A 17,908-nucleotide genomic window follows, 5' to 3' on the forward strand; every position below is an offset into this window, starting at 1 on the left:
ACCTGTGGATCGTGACCCTCGCAAAACCTCATTTGGGGGCTCGTGACAACTTTTCAAAACTTGTGCAAGACAGAGATCCACATCCAATAATGGCACTGCTTCATCAAAACTGAGCTCTTGATATAATCCTGCTCAGCCTCTTCTCTCCATCTTGCCCCGCAGTTCCTAAGGCTGACCCTGCTCAGGTTGCTACCTCACAGAGTTGCTGCAAAAACACAAGAGGTAGGGGGAAAAGGAAAGGATGGGGTGGGTGGATTGGGTCCCGGAAGGGGGGTGGGATCAGCAGTGGGTCCTCAGTCGAATACTTGGTTGGTTGGTTGGGGTCATAGCACAAAAAAGGTGGAAGACCATTGAAATAAATCATGTATTTCTAGAGGAAAAATCCTATCACCAAGCAGGAAAAAGAATAATAAAAAGAATATCTTCATCATCATCATCAATTAATCTAACACCATTCAACAAAAAAGTTCATAAAGTCGTTTACAGAGAAAATCAAATAACTAAATGGCTTCCTGTTCCAAAACGGCTCACATTTAAAAAAAAAAATTGCAGACCACCACCAGAAAACATCCAGCAGAAAAGATACTGTGCTGGGGTGAAAAGGGAGAGCTACTCTCCCCCTGCTAAATCTATTAGCACCAATTGAAAAAGTGCCTCTTTGCCCAGTTAGCAGGGTCCAGTAGATGGAGAATACAAGGCTGTGTTTTCAGAAGTTAAAAAAAATATTGGAGAAGCAGATCGCACACTAGAGAAGACCATCTATTCTGTCTGGACCAAGGAACAACAAGAAAGGTGGGGAAGAGAAACATGAGCCCGGCTCTCTCCATAAGCCACAGTTGCACCTACTGCTTGAAGCAACCCAATTCCACATGCAGCCATATGGATCTTATCCTATAAGCTAATTCCATACCCAGTTGGATACATTCATACTGTATCCAAGGAGATTCAGAATTATGGGACTCCTACCAGTGTTTGCCAAGTGTAGCTTAGCTACGTCAAGTTGAACAACAACAACAACAACCTTTTTTGTTTAACTTTTGGGGGAAAACCACGAATATTTACAAGTACCTGCCCTATTTTTCTTTCAAAACTAGACCAGAAGCTGCTTATTAAAATGCAAAGCAAGTTCTGTACACTCAAGCTCAGCAGCTGATCACTTCAGGGAAGACTTTGGATGCTGCTGGTCAATAGTCTGAAAAGACGTTTCCAAAGCAGAGTGTTAAAGCCCTTTTGTTTTCAAAAGGAAAAATGCTTTTCACATTCCATCCTGAACTTTAACATCATTCTGAAACTCCTTTCAAAAGGAGTTCACATCGCTCTCTCTCTCTCTCTCTCTCTCTCTCTCTCTCTCTCACACACACACACACACACACACACACACACACAAACAAACACAAAGAGAGAGAACTTTTTGCTAGGCTTCTGTCATAGGCATAATTACAGGTTCAACCTGCTGTACACCTCATTGATATACCTTTTGAAACCATTTATGAATATACATTGGCCCAAAGACAAGTGCAGCTCAGAAGAAACTCTTCCAGTTTAACAGCCTTGCGTTTCATGTTAGTGCAAGCCCAACACTTCATCTGCCCCAACAATTAAGAGTGTTACTAAATCAAGTGCTATCCTCTGGGCTGAAACTGTTACCCGACCTGTGTTATGAGCCATTTCCCCATATCTGCTCTCCATGCTTCACTATGAGACGTAGCAATGCTTCTCACACGGAAAGGCTACATTCCAGGACTGAAGTCAATCACGATATATGCAGATGAGCTCCAAAGATAGCTCCGGCTTTAGTAACATGCCCTCTCAGGGCCTTCTGATGGCAAAAACAGGCCAAAGGCCCATTCAGTCCAGCTTCTTATTCTGAACAGTGGCCCACCAGATGCCTTAAGGAACACACAAGACAAGATACCTGCGTCCTGTTGCCACTCCCTTGAGTCTGGCATTCTGAGGTAGCCGACTTCTAAAACCAATAGGTTGCACATACCCATCATGGCTTGTAACCTGTGCTGAACTTTCCCCCCATAAATCTGTCCAACCTGTTAAAGGCATCTAGGCCAGAACCCATCACCATATCCGGTGGCAAGGAGTTTCACAGACCAATTACACGCTGAGTAAAGAAATATTTTCTTTGTCTGTGCTAACTCTCCTGATGCTCAATTTTAGTGGATGTTCCCAGGTTCCGGTGTTGTCATAGGGGCGGGAGGGGGGGGTGTTAAGGCCTAGATTCCCAAATCGCAAGCTAGTAAGTTAGAACCCAGAGAGGTCATGAGACATCAGCAGGAGAGATGCAAATGCTGCCACTCTAAGACAGACTCACTGCAAGCACAAATTGAAGGTTCTTTCCACACCCCCATGGCCACAGTCAAGAATCCAGCAGACAGCAGCTCAGTTCCTCTCCTCCAATGTCAGAGCAGCCAAGCCATTCTTACTGACAGACCACTTAAGTTCTCACTGTATACAATCTGCATGGCAGAGATGTACACGTGTGTGTGTGTGTGTGTGTGTGTGTGTGTGTGTGTGTGTGTGTGTGTGTGTGTGTGTGTGTCAGTCAATTCAAAGAGTTTGAGAAATCCTGGCTCAGAACACAATTCCCTTCAACATTTCAATGGTGAAAAGAAGGACCTGCTCATAATATCCCTACTTTCACATCAAATACCACTTTGGAGGTCTCACTCTGCCCACTCTTACTCTCCGCTGCCTGGCTTCATCCTGTACCATATCCATTTATTCTACGAACAAATCTGTAGATTTACGGATGGATACGACATTGATTTAAAAGCCCAAAGGGTTTGCTCTTTCAGCTAAAGGTATATATGAAACACATAATTGTCCTATGAAATGGGATCAGCGGTTCAAAACATTCTTCAGCAGCCGTTGAGAACTGTAGGCTGAGCAGTGCATGGTGCCTTCATACTCATACACGTGTGGAAATGTGCTAGGACATACCACACACACACACACACCCCTTGGAAAAGTAGCTAAGTAGCTTTACAACCTTGTCTAAAACTATTCCTAGAGATTTATCCTTTCCTCCCTCCCACCATGATGCAATGGTGTTAAGTCAAGAAGACCCTGTGAAAATCTCCAGGATTGTTTTTGGTAGACTCCCAGAAACATCATGCCAATTCTTGGAGACACAAGGACAATCCTGGAGGAACTGGGAACTCCAGAGCTCAACCCTCAAGGAGGAGAACTCTAGCAATTTACACTAACAATTTACACTTTAGCATGGCACCCCCAAAAATGCAAAAACAGGGACAGTGTTATACCAGGGAACATGGCCCCTGTTGAACAGTTTGGAGCATACAAAACACACCTTGCAATCATAGATGCATGGTCTTCCTTCATACTGTTAAGGACAAAATTTAGTTCAATGACCTTAATACATCTCCTGGCCATCCCAGGCACACACATTCGGAAAACCGGTTCAGCAAAACAAGAGGATTTTGCTTATTTGATTTAAACAACAACAACAACAGTATTTATATACCGCTTTTCAACAAAAAGTTCACAAAGCGGTTTACAGAGAAAATCAAATATCTAATGGCTCCCTGTCCCAAAAGGGCTCACAATCTAAAAAGATGCAACACCAGCAGACAGCCACTAGAAAAGACACTGCTGGGGTGAGGTGGGCCAGTTACTCTCCCCCTGCTAAATAAAAGAGGAGCACCCACTTGAAAAAGTGCCTCTTAACCAGTTAGCAGGGGTTAAACTCAGGGTAAGAAAGACACATCTGATGATGCCTCACGGAGGTTAGGTAGTATCCAACATAATATGTCCCTCAAGTGGAGGAATACAACAAAGGCACAGCTTCTCCTGGGTCCCACCCTTCTGATACAATAAAGTGACAGCTTCTCACTAGGGTCAAGGCCACTCAGCAGAATAAGAGGAGATAACAGAGAATAAACCTGGCATATGCAGTCCTGAGTCATTATGAAACGAACAGCTGTTGAAATTGTGATCCTTTTCCATCCAGTCTTGCATGCTTTCCCAAGCTTTCCATCTCATAATCTTGCATCTCTGCAAGAGGGAAATTCAGACATTTGGTTTCCAGGGATCACAAATAGCAGACTTTTTAGACGATGCCATAAGAGGCTGTGGCTGAAATGAATAAGCAGTTAAACTTTGGACTTTAAGGGTAAGTAAAGTATTTTTCCTTTTTTTCTGTATACGCTTGGGCTGAATGTGCGAGTCAGTGGAGAAGGCGTTCAGTTTTGATCTGTGACGCTGCGTCTTAGGCCGCAATCCTAACCAATTTTCCAGCACTGACATAAGGGCAATAAAACTCCAAGGTAAGGGAACAGTCATTCCCTTGCCTTGAAGAGGCCTCCATGACTGCCCCCCAACTTCAGGATGCAGCATATGCCCCACTGACATAGCTATGCCAGTGCTGGAAAGTTGGTTAGGGTCCAGGGCAGGGGAGTAGGGTCCGTGAGCAGGGGCGGAGCTGCACAGCACATCTATGACAGGGGTGGGACTTGCTGGCCCACTTCTGGGCATTGCCTAACCATGGAGACTCACTATGGCTTCGTGTCTAAATAGGGCTCATGAAACCTCACTGTGCAGTCTCGGATGAGCCACCCATTTCTCATCCAAATGCAGTTAGAAAATACAGACTAATCATGACTCTGCTCTTATTGGCCAAATAAGAATTACACGGAATGGCTTACAGAATTTTTTTAAACCCACCTTGGGTGCCCTTCAGGGAGAAAGGCGGAATACAAATCCAATAAATAAACCCACAAAAGTGTTTTTATAGCTCCAGAAGCAAAAGGGCATCATGTGTCTTCATATCACTCTCTGTGTCAAAATGCCCCTTAAGTTCTTGTACTTTTACCATTTTCCTCACTTCAGATCCCAATATGTGATGCTAACAAACTGCAGATTGGAAAAACTGTAAATATGAAATGGGTTAACTTCTTCCTGAAACAAGAAACTCAATCCCAAGATGATCCAGCCTGGCAGATATAGTACACATGATTCAGGAGAATTTCAGCAATGCCATGAGTCATGGAATAGAAACAGCAAGGTGGACTAACTTGAAATAGACATTTATTTAAACAAGATGTACATACCAGGCTTCAGACCAAAGCCTCGCACAGTGGTTTACGCACACTGTGAAACAATAAAACGACACAACAAATCAAGAGACAACTTGAGGATCAAAAATTTTTAAAGGCAGATTTTCCATAAAGCAGTGTTTCTCAAACAGTGGGTTGGGACCCATTAGGTGGGTCACGAGCCAATTTCAGGTGGGTCCCCATTCATTTCAATATTTTATTTTTAATATAATAGACTTGATGCTACCATGGCATGTGACTGCATTTGGGGAAAAGTTACAGACCTGTACTTTTAACAGGCTACTATGTATATTCTTTTAATAATGATGGTCAACTTACTCCTGGGTGTGTGTGGGTAGGATTGCAGCCTAGGACAGTTAAAAATTTCGTGCTTGCTGATGTCACTTCTGGTCATGACATCATTTCCTGTAGGTCCTGACAGATTCTCATTCTAAAAAGTGGGTCCCGGTGCTGAATGTGTAAGAACCAAAGGGTTACAGAGAGAGAGAGACACTTCAACTGGTGCTGAACAGATAGGAAGTTTGGCATCAGGGGAGCCTCCCTGGGAAGGGTATTTTAGATATGGGAGCCAAAACAGAAATGGTCCTGTCCTATTCCCCGCCCCCTCTCCACACACACATTTCAGAAGGGAGGGCCAAGAAAAACTTCAGAGGCCAATTTCACCACCTCATCAGATTCTCACAAGGAGTCCTTGAAATATTCAAGGCCCAATCTGTTCGGGGCCTCCCAAACTGTGGGTCTGTTGTGCCATTGCGGGATCCCGTCTCCCCCCAGGGGGTCTACAGGTGTTCTGGGGTCAACTCACAACACTTTCCACTTACCCCGCTTCGGAAGTAACCACAGAGACCGATGTCCGTCTTGATAAAGCCTGTTTATTCGGGTCAAGCGCTTCACATTCATTAGGTCTCTGTTCCCTCATAGGGACCTGTGTGTTGCTCACAGGCAAGGAACAAACCCCACAGGTAGGGAATACAAAAGTCCATTAACTATTGGTAAGTCCACAGAATCAAGGCTAGCCCCAGAGGCCTCAACTCCGGCATAAGCAGGGCCAGGTAAGATGTTGAGGCTTTAGTGAAACCGTCGGCGTTGCCGCCAAGACGTTACAGGTTGACCCTGAGCCTGCATGGGGTTCAGCCCCTCAGCTGGCTGCCAAACAGTAGCAATGGCGTCCCAGCCCAGCTTGCCTGTCTGCTGCTCTGGTTCCTCTGGCTGTTCCCACTGCACAGATGTCATGAGGCCTCCCCGGGCTCCCAGGTGGTTCCACACCCTTCAGTCCTCCGAGCAGCTCCTTCCTTGGGGATCCTCCTCTGGTTGTTAGTGAGGGTTTGGGTCAACCTTCTAAACCGAGGGGCCTTCCAAGGCTAGGGTCCAGTACTGGTAAGGCAATGGGTCCGCCTGAGCCTTCCCAGGCCACACTTGTGGAGCCTAAGCCCCAGGAAGAACCTCTGGCTGCTGGGCTCCTTATGAACCCAGCAGCCTGCCTGTCTGGGTCCACCCCTTCCGGCCATGTGATGTTGGAGCCTACTCCCGAGGAGGTCCCCTGCCTGGGGGCTGTAACTCGGTAGTACTCCCACAGCTTCCCTCCTCCTGAGGAGTCCCTTACTCCCAAGGAGCCCTTTACGCTTGAGGAGCCCCTTGTTCTCAAGCAGACCTGCGTTGCCTGGGCCCGGCCTTGGTGACAGGATCCGTGGCTTACCAGTGGGTCATGATCCAATTTTTGGTGGGTCGTGAAATTGACAGGACAGATGAGGCTATGTGCATCAAGGGTTAAACAAGCTGCTACCTGGGGGGAGCACTGCTGCCCAATCACCATTATAGCCACAGAGGCTTAAATGGCTGGAAAAGTGGAAAGTGGCTGGTTAAGTGTTTTTTAGGTGGGTCCTGATGCTAAAATGTTCAGAAACCACTGGTTAGGGTTCTAAAGATCAAAACGAGTACTATGAGTGGGGCCCAGAAGTAGACTAGGAGCCAGTGCAAATTGTTTTAAAACTGGGACCAGCCCCAGCTAGCAATCTTGTTGGCATCCTTCAGTCTCGGAAGACTATGGTATCTCACTCTGAACAGTGGTTCTGGAACAGAGTGTCCTCTCCAATGCGCGAAGCCTGGGTAAAGTAGATATGGAGGATAGGCTGTTACCCATGCAGCAAATCCCCCCTCTCCACGTCGCTGAAATGGTCAAATGGAAAGGCAGAGGCCAATTCGGTTGGTTCCAGCAGCGTTGCAGGAGTTGCCAGAACGTGACTGTGTTCAGCCATGAACTGCCTCAGGGACTCCGGCTCTGGATTTTGCCTCGAGGTTGACTCCTGAAGCCTTTTCCATAACTGGATGTAGCCACAAGGCAGTCTTATTGTTGGCAACCTTCAGTCTCGAAAGACTATGGTATCGCGCTCTGAAAGGTGGTTCTGGAACAGCGTCTAGTGTGGCTGAAAAGGCCGATTCGGGAGTGACAATCCCTTCCACACTGGGAGCAAGTGCAGTCTGTCCCTGGCCTGTCTCCCTGGCTATGGGCTTTCCTTCTTTGCCTCTTAGCCTCAGACTGTTGGCCAAGTGTCTCTTCAAACTGGGAAAGGCCATGTTGCACAGCCTGCCTCCAAGCGGGCCGCTCAGAGGCCAGGGTTTCCCACTTGTTGAGGTCCACTCCTAAGGCCTTCAGATCCCTCTTGCAGATGTCCTTGTATCGCAGCTGTGGTCTACCTGTAGGGCGCTTTCCTTGCACGAGTTCTCCATAGAGGAGATCCTTTGGGATCCGGCCATCATCCATTCTCAAGGCAGTGGAGAGCTTGGGATCTCTCCACAAGGCAGTGGAGGCTTGGGCTCTCTCCACAAGGCAGTGGAGGCTTGGGATCAGAGTTTTCCTTCTCTCAGATGAGCTGCCTTCCCAGGCTGACCAGTCCCATCTACCCAGTGGCTGTTTAGTTGCATCTTACGACAAGTACAGCCAAATTGAAGGCCTATTCTTATCCCCAGCCCATATTTTGTATTAACTGAAGTTTTTGAACAGTCTTAGAGGAAAAGCCTCATGCATTGCAGCAATTTAAACAGGACCTCATCAATGCATTAACAACTGCTGATAGGCTAACATGGCCAGGCAAACACCAGAATATGATATGGCAAACCCAAGTTGACATGGCAGGAGTTAAAACTACTGGACAGCACCGCAAACAGTACACTGCAATTATTTCCGACCTGCCTTACCCCTGCCAAGAAACTGTAACACCAGGTAGCCAATATGAACAACAACTACAGAAACCCTACAGTTTAATTTGACATAATGCACATTGGTACATGGTCTGTTAGCACCTGTCATACCCATCATCACTTTTCCCCTATGGTTATACTCTGCAAGTTAGTATTGAACCTCATGAGGATTTTTCAGACTGCAGAGCCACAGCATACAAGCTCTTGGGGCACAGGAGGAGGTGCGGTGCCACAAGGTCCACGATAATGAAGGGCCTGGAGAGAGAACAGCTGGTGCATGTCTAACCCCCAAATGCGAAATGGCAGGAGAACCAACCCTTGATTCAGCAGCTTCAGAACTAGGCTGCCCTGCTTCTTCTGCTCAGTTGATGGGATTTTTTTTGCCCCATGAAAGAAACTCAACAGGACTTTGCCCGGAAGGTTCAATTTTATTGGAACAGAAAATGAAAGGATGATGGGGATTCCCAAGGAACTTGTATTTTCAACCTCCCCAAGCATAAAAACAATTAAGCAGCTCAAAATATGGCTCTTCATGCTCACTTCCAAGGTGCAAAGGCATTCTCATTCTAGCCACATTAAGGACTGGTGTGCCTTAAGTTCCCTAAAAGAGGAGACTCAGAAATTTAAAACGATTGCCCAGAATTTGCTGCCACGTCAGTCCTAAACATCAACCAAAACAGGGGAGGATGATTATGATCACTAGGGATGGACCAAAACTCAACTTTGGAGGAAAACAAAAGAACTGCTCACCTTCTCTAGCAATTGCCATGAAGTTCCTCAAGAGGCTTGCCCAGATTTCTTGTTGATTCCTTTTCAACTGACTCACAACATTCCTGTGATCTGAGGTGGTGTGGGGCAGTATTTTTTTTCTTTCCAGTCATCAGGAATGCTCCTGGTGCTCACAGTACTGCTGAGGTCATTGCCGACCACAGAGGTACATTGACAAAAACTTAAGAAGCAAAAGCCTCTCCAACCCTCCTCACCTGAACAAAGGTTCCAGTTCACCAAGGGCAATAAGGCCTAGATGCCTTTTAAAGGGGATTGGACAAATTTCTGGAAGAAAAATCAATCACGGGTTACAAGCCATGATATGTATGTGCAACCTCCTGATTTTAGAAATGGGCTATGTCAGAATGCCAGAAGCAAGGGAGGGCACCAGGATGCAGGTCTCTTGTTGTCTTGTGTGCTCCCTGGGGCATTTGGTGGGCCACTGCCCCAGGATACTGCCCCAGTCCAGCTGGACTTGATGAGCCTTTGCCCTGATCCAGCAGGGCTGATCTTATGTTCTTAAGAAAAGTGGCAACAGACATGACTGCTTATGCCAGCAGTTCTCAAACTCTCAGGGACAGTCTGAGCTGCAGTAACTGCGGAGACCCTCAAAATTTTGCATTCGCGAAACCGAAAGTGGTCATAATCACAATTTTTACTGACTCTGCAGCATGGCGAGCCCTGCAGAGGCTGGCGCAGGGGCTCCCCGCACCCCCAGGAGGCTGCTGCAGGCTCTGGTAAGTGGCAGCAAGCCCCTGTGTCCCACCAAAGCAGTATGATCCAAGGGATTGCATTGCTGCCTTCCCCGCCCCTTAAGGGAGCAGAGGCCAGGCAGTGGCATCACTAGGGTTTGTGTCACCCGGTGCGGGATGCCACCACGTCACCCCCACGCAGTGGGCAGGGTAACCCCCAGGTGGTGGGCGTGGTGATGTACCATCACTCCACTCCCAATGGTTTTTTGGCTGTACCTTTTGATAGAACAAAGATAGAACACATGCTGTATGAAATTACACACTGATTGATATATAACATGATGAAATTATTCCTCCAAACTGTGATTTTAGTCACTAGTGGTGTCACACACACACACACCCCCAAGGGTGTCAACTTACCAACACCTTATTGCAGCAGTTCTCAGACTTTTAGCACTGGGACCACTTTTTAGAATGACCATCTATCCATGACCCACCAGAAGTGATGTCATGGTGGAAGTGACATCATCAGGCAAATTAAAATAATAAGTAATTAAAGAATACTTAAATAAGCAGAAGCCAGCCCTGTTCCACCAAGTGAATTTCCTCTGTAGCCTGCCTGCAGTAACACACCCCCTTCCAAAATTAGTAAGATTTTCAACCCTACCCAGTGCCCAGTTCAATTTAAGAGCTTCTGTTTAAACCAGATCACTGTCAGGATCCACCTGGCTTTGCAAGTCTCAAAAAAGTTCACCTTAACAGCTGAAGCTTCAGTTTTGATCCTTTTTAGTGGGGGGGGGGGGGGAGGCTGCCTTCTAGAGCACTTGTTTAGCTCCAGGTGCATAGGATCAGTACCATTCTGGTACCCTTGCACTCTCCTTCACCTGATCTTCCAAGGCATGTTTGCTTACTCATGAGTAAACGCAACCCTGAGGCTTAGTTTTGCTTTCCATAGGGCTCAATACATTCAAGTGCTTGGAGAGGGGGACTTCCTTCTCAGGTGTTTTTAGGGGCTGCATTCATTGGATCAGGACCATTGTGGTGTCGTTGGATTCCTCTCAGCCTGCCCTTTCTGACGGACTAAGCCAAGTTTGCCTACTCATGAGTAAATGCGCAATACAGGTCACTTTTACTTTCTATAGGGCTCCATGCATTTTTTGTTCTCTGGTTTTTTGGCCCTAACATTTGATAGAAAGGAGATATTTCACTCTGGGTTTTTGCATTGCATTCTGCTGGAAATTCTGCATAATATGATGGGCTTACTCCTAACCACCGTGATTTTAGCACGTTACCCCCCCAGTGCACGTCACCCGGTGCGGCCCGCACCCCCCTAGCACTGAGGCCAGGGCCTCTGGCTGGAGTATCACGACGCCCCAGTTTGAAAACCACTGGCTTATGCTTATGTCCAGAATCAAAGAAGACTATATCAGACTGACCAAGGGTATATTTCCCCATCCATCACTCCATACCTTTTTGAATATCCAGAGGAAAAAAGATTCCCTTTCTAATTCTCAGAACACACACTCAGTTAAGGGTTGACCTCAGTCACCTCTCAGTCCCCCACCATTTGGTGATGTGCCAGTCTACGCTCCTTTCATTCCCTGGATTGGAAAAGGAAAACAGGACCAGAGCAGAAGTGCAGAGGAGAGGGGAGTGGTGGGCTAGAGTGCTCAGAGATGTTCTCTCTCACAATTACCCTTTCCACCACACTTCTCCCACTTCCTAGATTGGAAGAGGAAGGAGGAACACTGGAGTTGAGCAGGCGCGGTGAAGGTGGACATGACCCATCAACCTGCTGCCTAAGGCTTTGCATTATACCCCTCAGTTAGTGTTGATGCTGGAAAGTTCATAGAGAGGAAAACAAGCTTTAGCTGCCCACTTCCGTAAGTGGGAACACTGGACAATGGCTAGAGTCGGCATGCATGTTAGTTTTCCTAGTGAAATATTTTGCCTTAAGGAGGGAAGAATGACTTCAGTCTACAGTTCATTGAATGAGTAAGACTAACACCTTGGAATTTTATTCATGCCACACTTATTCGAATGATTTTTCACAGTCATAATCTACTGTTTGCTGTACATCCCGCAGCTTTTGATCTGAGATAGCCACTATAGCACATGCAAATTGATGGTTGATGCTGATTTTGCCATGTGTGACTTGTCTTGTGACCAGTCCTATGTGCTCGGGTAAACTGATCTACATTTATTTATTTAACTATATGGCAAAATGCAGTATCTATCTATATATATAGATTATACGTTATGTATGAGCAGTTACTAAGTGACTAGACCTATGGTCAAATATCTAAACCATTTAACCATTGGACAGCAGTAACCCTCAAGTTGATGCAGTTCCTGCAGGGAGCCAGAATACCTTCTAAGGGGGCATCCAACTGCAATGTGATATAAAGTTTGTGGAACATTCCCACAGTCACAATTAGGATTAGCAAACAACCCCCATTTGTTTTTCTAATATTGGCACCTGCCATGGTCCATACGAATCCAGCTAAGCACTATCCAGTTTCTCCTTGGAAGATCAAAGCCATAGGGATGTTACGCTGGATCAGGTACTAGATTAAACTGATCTGGGTTGGAAGTTGCTCACTCTTGATGCCATGCTGTCTCACAAACTCTTCTCTAATTGCTGTCAAATTTCCACTACGGATTCCGGGATTTAAGTCTGAATATTTGATCATGACAATTCTCAATTGACAATTGATCTACATCAACAAGATCTATCTAAATTGCTGGTGTAAGTCAAATTGCATATTTTCCCAGACACGCACAAATACAACCTCTTGGAGTGGTGTGTAAATCACAGTGGTTTTTTTTATATTTTTCACATTTTTATACCACCCTTCCTCCAAGGGACTCAAGGCAGTGTATAGGGTTACTCCATTCCTTTTGTCTTCACAACAAGCCTGTGAAGTGAGTGAAGCTGAGAGATAGTGACCCAAGGTCACCCAAGAAGCTTCATTGTTGAGTGAGGATTTGAACCTGGATATACCATTTTGCATGGTCTACTTATTGGAAGAACCACAAGAAGTAACCAGTGATGATGTCATTGCCAGTTACTTCCAGGTTGGGAGGCCAGATGCGACACAACAACCACTAGTAAGAGACTTCAGGCAGGTGGGAGGGATTTTAAAGCGTGCAAAAACCACACACTGGAGTTAAATACCACCTGTACATCATCTTATAACAATTTTCATTTATATTATTGCATATCGAGATCTTTAATGATTTCTTCCAGAGATGCTCCCAAGATGTCATCATTATTTCTTTATTTACATTCACTGCCCACTTCACCATTTGTACTTTTACAAGTTCATCTGCAGTGTACCATTCATTTATCAGTCTGTAGATCTTTGAAATTTGCTTTTTCTTTTCTCCCAGCAGTATCTCTTCTAGTTCAGAATTTTTTCCCCTAAAACCAACAGTTCTCTTATCTGCATCAAATAGGTCTTTAATCTATCTGTACCCAAACCAGTCATACCTAAAAGTTAAATCGTCCTTTTTCTTTAATTCCACCTTCCCTCCTTCCATGTCCAAAATATCTTTGTACTGCAACCAATCTTCTCCTTGAGAGGTTGATGTCGGTTTTATAATTTCCGCTGGAACAATCCATAGCGGCTTTTTTTCTCCCAGGCATTTTTTATATTTTTCCCAGACCATGTAAATACTCCTTCTTATGAAATGATGCATGAAGTGTCCATCCATTTGTTTTTTCCCGTACATCAAATATGCATGCCACCCAAAAATCTTGTCATGACCTTCTAAAGATAAAAGTTTTCTGTTTTTTAGATTTAACCATTCACTAAGCCATGACAAACAAACTGCTTCATAATACAACCTCAAATTTGGCAGTTGAAATCCTCCTCGTTCTTTAGCATCACACAGCACCTTCATCTTAATTCTCGGTTTTTTTCCCACCCACACAAAATTCAAAAGCTTCCTCTGCCAATGCTCAAACATTTTGAAGTCTCTAATTATCAGTATTGTTTGTAAAAAGAACAGGATTCTTGGTAGCACGTTCATCTTAATCACAGAGATTCTGCATAGTAATGATAAATTCAACTTATTCCATCTTAACATATCCTTGTCGATTTGTTTCCACAGTTTTTCATAATTATTTTTATACAAATCTATATTCTTCATTGTTAACTCCACCCCTAAATATTTCGTTCTTTGCACTACTTCACATTCAATCAGGTTTTCTATATCTTTTTGTTTATCTTTACTGACATTTTTACATAGAATCTTGGACTTTGATTTATTTACATAAAAGCCTGCTAAATCTCCAAATTCCTTTATTTTTACTAACAGATTTGACAGTGATTTCATTGGGTTCTCTATTATAAACACCACATCATCTGCAAAGGCTCTATATTTATATGAAAAACCTCTACATTTCAAACCTGAGATTTCAGAGTCCTCTTTGACCTGTAAAAATAAAATTTCTAACACCATTATAAAAAGCAATGGAGACAGAGGGCACCCTTGTCTTGTACCTTTTTCAACCTTAAATTTTTCTGTGTTGTCAGAGTTTACAGTCAACGAGGCTCTCTGGTCACTATATATTGCCTTAGTTGCCTTTGCAAATTCTCGCCCAAACCCATCTTGTCAATTAATTCCAACAGGAAGTCCCAATTCAGATTGTCAAATGCTTTTTCAGCATCAACAAAAAAAAAAGGCAACTTCTTTCTCTGGGTGCTTGTCATAAAATTCTACAGCATCTATCACCATTCGCAAATTATCTTTTATTTGCCTATTTGGCAAAAAACCTGCTTGTTCTTCCGATATCAGCTCACTTAACGTTTCCTTCAACCTTTCCGCCATTATCTTTGCAAAAAGCTTATAATCATTGTTTAAAAGTGAGATGGGTCTATAGTTCTTGACATTTGTTAAGTCTTGCGCCTCTTTTGGTATCAAAGAAATATTTGCTTCTCTCCATGTGTCTGGAATAGATCCCGTTTTTAAAATCTCTTTCAGGAGACTCTCTAACATGACCACCAGGTCTAATTTTAAAGCTTTATAGAATTTTGTCGTTAGGCCATCTGGGCCGGGAGCTTTTCCCAGCTTGGTATCTTGTATGGCTTTCAATATTTCCATTTGTGTAATCTTATCGTTTAATCTGTCTTTCATTTCTTCCTTTATCTTTGGCACATCTAGCTTTGACAAATACGTCTCAATTGCCACCTTGTCTATTCTTTGCTTTCCATATAATTTGGCATAATATTTATAAAACTCTCTTTTTATTCCATGATGATCCACTATATCTTTACCATCTTGACAGATCTTCGTAACAATTTTTTTCTCTTTTCTTTTCTTCAATTGCCATGCCAAATACTTCCCTGGTTTATTTCCTCCTTCAAAAGATTTTTGTTGGAGTCTTTTCAAATTCCATTCCATTTCTTTTAATGCTAATGCATTTAGTTGTTCTTGTAGAATCTTTATTTCTCTTAATATAGACTTTTTCCCTGGCCTTCTCTTTAAATCATTTTCTTTTTGCTTAATTTTCTCCTGAATGTCTTTATACTTAAATTCTTTTTCTTTTCCCCCCCAACTATTTAAACTCATTAGGTTTCCTCTTATCACAGCCTTATATGCATCCCAAACCTTCCTAATTTCTACATCATTGTCCATATTAGCTTGAATGAAGTGTTTGGTCTCAGTCTGTAAATATTCAACATTTTTCTGCTTTGTTAATAAGTCTTCGTTAATTCTCCATATCTTCTTTCTAGCCTTCGTTGCTGCCTTCAATATCATTGGATTATGATATTCATTGGATTCATGGATTATGGATATTATGGATTCATGGATATTCACGGATTATGATATTCATATGATAGTCTGCTGGTATTCATTTGCATCTTTTTAGATTGTGAGCCCTTTTGGGACAGGGAGCCATTTAGTTATTTGATTTTTCTCTGTAAACCGCTTTGTGAACTTTTAGTTGAAAAGCAGTATATAAATACTGTTAATAATAATAATTATTATTATTATGATCAGAATTCTGCTTAGGCAGTATATCTACACTCTTAGTTATTAAGGTTAACTCTTTAGACATCCAGATCACATCTATTCTCGAAAAAGATTCATGCCTTGCCCAATAAAATGTATAATCTCGCACTCCTTGATTTAATTTCCTCCATATGTCTTCCAAGTTTTCTTGCTCTATCAATTCAAAAAAAGATACTGGTAGTTTGCCTTCCTTTCATTTACTTTTAGTCTTCCTGTCTAATTCTAAATCCACAACTCCATTTAAATCTCCCATCAATATTGTTTGTTCATAATAGATCTACCCAGATCCAATTTTAACGCTTCAAAAAAGCCATCCTTAGCTCCATTTGGTGCATATACTCCAACTAATAATGTCTTTTTGTAGTTCAACATAACTTCTATTGCCAAATATCTTCCTTCTGCATCATTAAAAATTAATTTTGGTTCTAGCTCTTTCTTTAAATACATCACTATTCCTCTTTTTTTTTTATTTGTTGCTGAGATAAATTCTTCCCCCAAATTCTTATTTTTCAAAAGTTTATAATCCTTTTTACAAATATGTGTTTCTTGCAAGCAAACAATATTTGCCTTTTGTTTTTGTATCCAATGAAAAATTAATTTTTGTCGCTGTGGTGAATTTAGTCCATTCACATTCCAAGAAATTAGTTTGTATTCCATCGTTGATATAAAATTAAACTTTATTTCTTTTTTAGTCCAAATCTTCTTTATTATTCACCAAAAAAATCTTCCATCTCCCTAACTGTTTTAATTGTAATCCGTGCACCCTTCAAATAAAAACTTAATCCTTGTGGAATTTCCCATCTGTATCTTACGCCTTTACCTCTCAACTTGTCTGTCAATTTTCTGTATTTTTTCCTATCTTGTACCACTTTCCTTGGTAGTTCTCCAAAAAAACGAGCAAATATGAATAATAAGTTATCTAACAAATGTTGGAAATATCGTGAGTATAAGGGGTCTTTCTACCATATGTGGTGGACTTGTAAAAAAGCAAAGCATTTCTGGTCAGAGATATTTATAGAGGTCATGAAGGTATTAAGATACACAATTTATAAGAGTCCGGAATTGTTCTTGCTAGGTTTAAACTTAGAGGTAATAGCAGTCAATGATAGAACTTTATTATGGTATATGGTGACAGCAGCAAGGATGATATATGCGAAGTACTGGAAGCAAGAAAAAGTGCCTGATATAGACGAATGGCTATAAAAGATGATATATATGATGGAAATGGATAAAATTACGAGAAGTTTGAATGATGAAATGCTAGAGAAATTTCATTTGGAATTGTATAAATTTGAAGCCTACTTGGAGAAAAATTGGAAGGTCAAGGGTTCATTAATGTTATTAGAATGTTAATAAGAACTATACAATGAACAAAAGTTTATCTTGGTAAAAAAATAAAATGATAAATGGTTAAAACGTTGTGGGAAGTCCGGGGTGGGGAGGGAGGGGGGAGTGGAAATGAAATTTATATTGAAGTAAAGAAAAATATGTAGAAATGTAAGGAGTGAATTGAAACTTGATGTTTTAGATCTACTATAGATATAATGTATTGTGAAAATTTCAATAAAATGTATATACAGGAAAACCACACACTGGAACTCTGCCCTCCAAGCAGAGCCTCCTACCGCTGTTTGTAGTACAGAGGTCTCACTGTCAGGCAGCAGTGCGCAGGGGTGCTGCATGTACCACCAGACACCACCTGTTGAGAAACACCGCGTTAGAAGGGACCAGACCCACACTTTCACAATGTACTTTCCATCACACTTTCCATCTGCACAGATGATCTTCAGGGATACTACTATAGACCGGATACTACCACAGTGGTGTGCTTGATTCTCTCATACCCCAGTGTATATTCTTTGTGGGGTGGGGGAGTGGGGAGAATTTTTACTGAGCCTGTTCTGGGCTCAGTGACCGAGTGCCAGTTTTGTCTAGAGAAGTTGCTGGGTTCAGTCTCCAGCAGCTCTAGGTAGGATTGATTAACATGTGAGAGGGGGACAGGAGCACACCAGCTAGCAACTGCTGTCAGCTGCTGAAAGACTCCATGGCTACACGTTCCAGTTTGCCATACATTTAGTGCTCACCTGCAGGGGCAGATACAGGATGCAAAGAGAATTTCTCCCCATGGTCTAAAAAACCTGG

The 17,908-nt window shown here is 43.0% G+C and overlaps 1 protein-coding gene across 4 annotated transcripts in view; it reads right to left on the minus strand.

Annotated features, from left to right (window-relative positions):
• The window catches only part of PHACTR4 (phosphatase and actin regulator 4), a 136,340-nt gene that overhangs the window by 70,195 nt on the left and 48,237 nt on the right, over window positions 1–17,908 (minus strand). The window contains exon 3 of one of the 4 annotated variants that reach the window (XM_066638886.1): window positions 17,392–17,465. The exons of the other annotated variants lie outside the window; for them this stretch is intronic. The gene's annotated coding sequence lies outside the window, so the exon portion shown is untranslated. The remainder of the gene's footprint in view (window positions 1–17,391; window positions 17,466–17,908) is intronic. 4 annotated transcript variants of the gene reach the window in all.

Source organism: Tiliqua scincoides, chromosome 10 (assembly GCF_035046505.1).
Source record: "Tiliqua scincoides isolate rTilSci1 chromosome 10, rTilSci1.hap2, whole genome shotgun sequence".
Taxonomy (NCBI): domain Eukaryota; kingdom Metazoa; phylum Chordata; class Lepidosauria; order Squamata; family Scincidae; genus Tiliqua; species Tiliqua scincoides.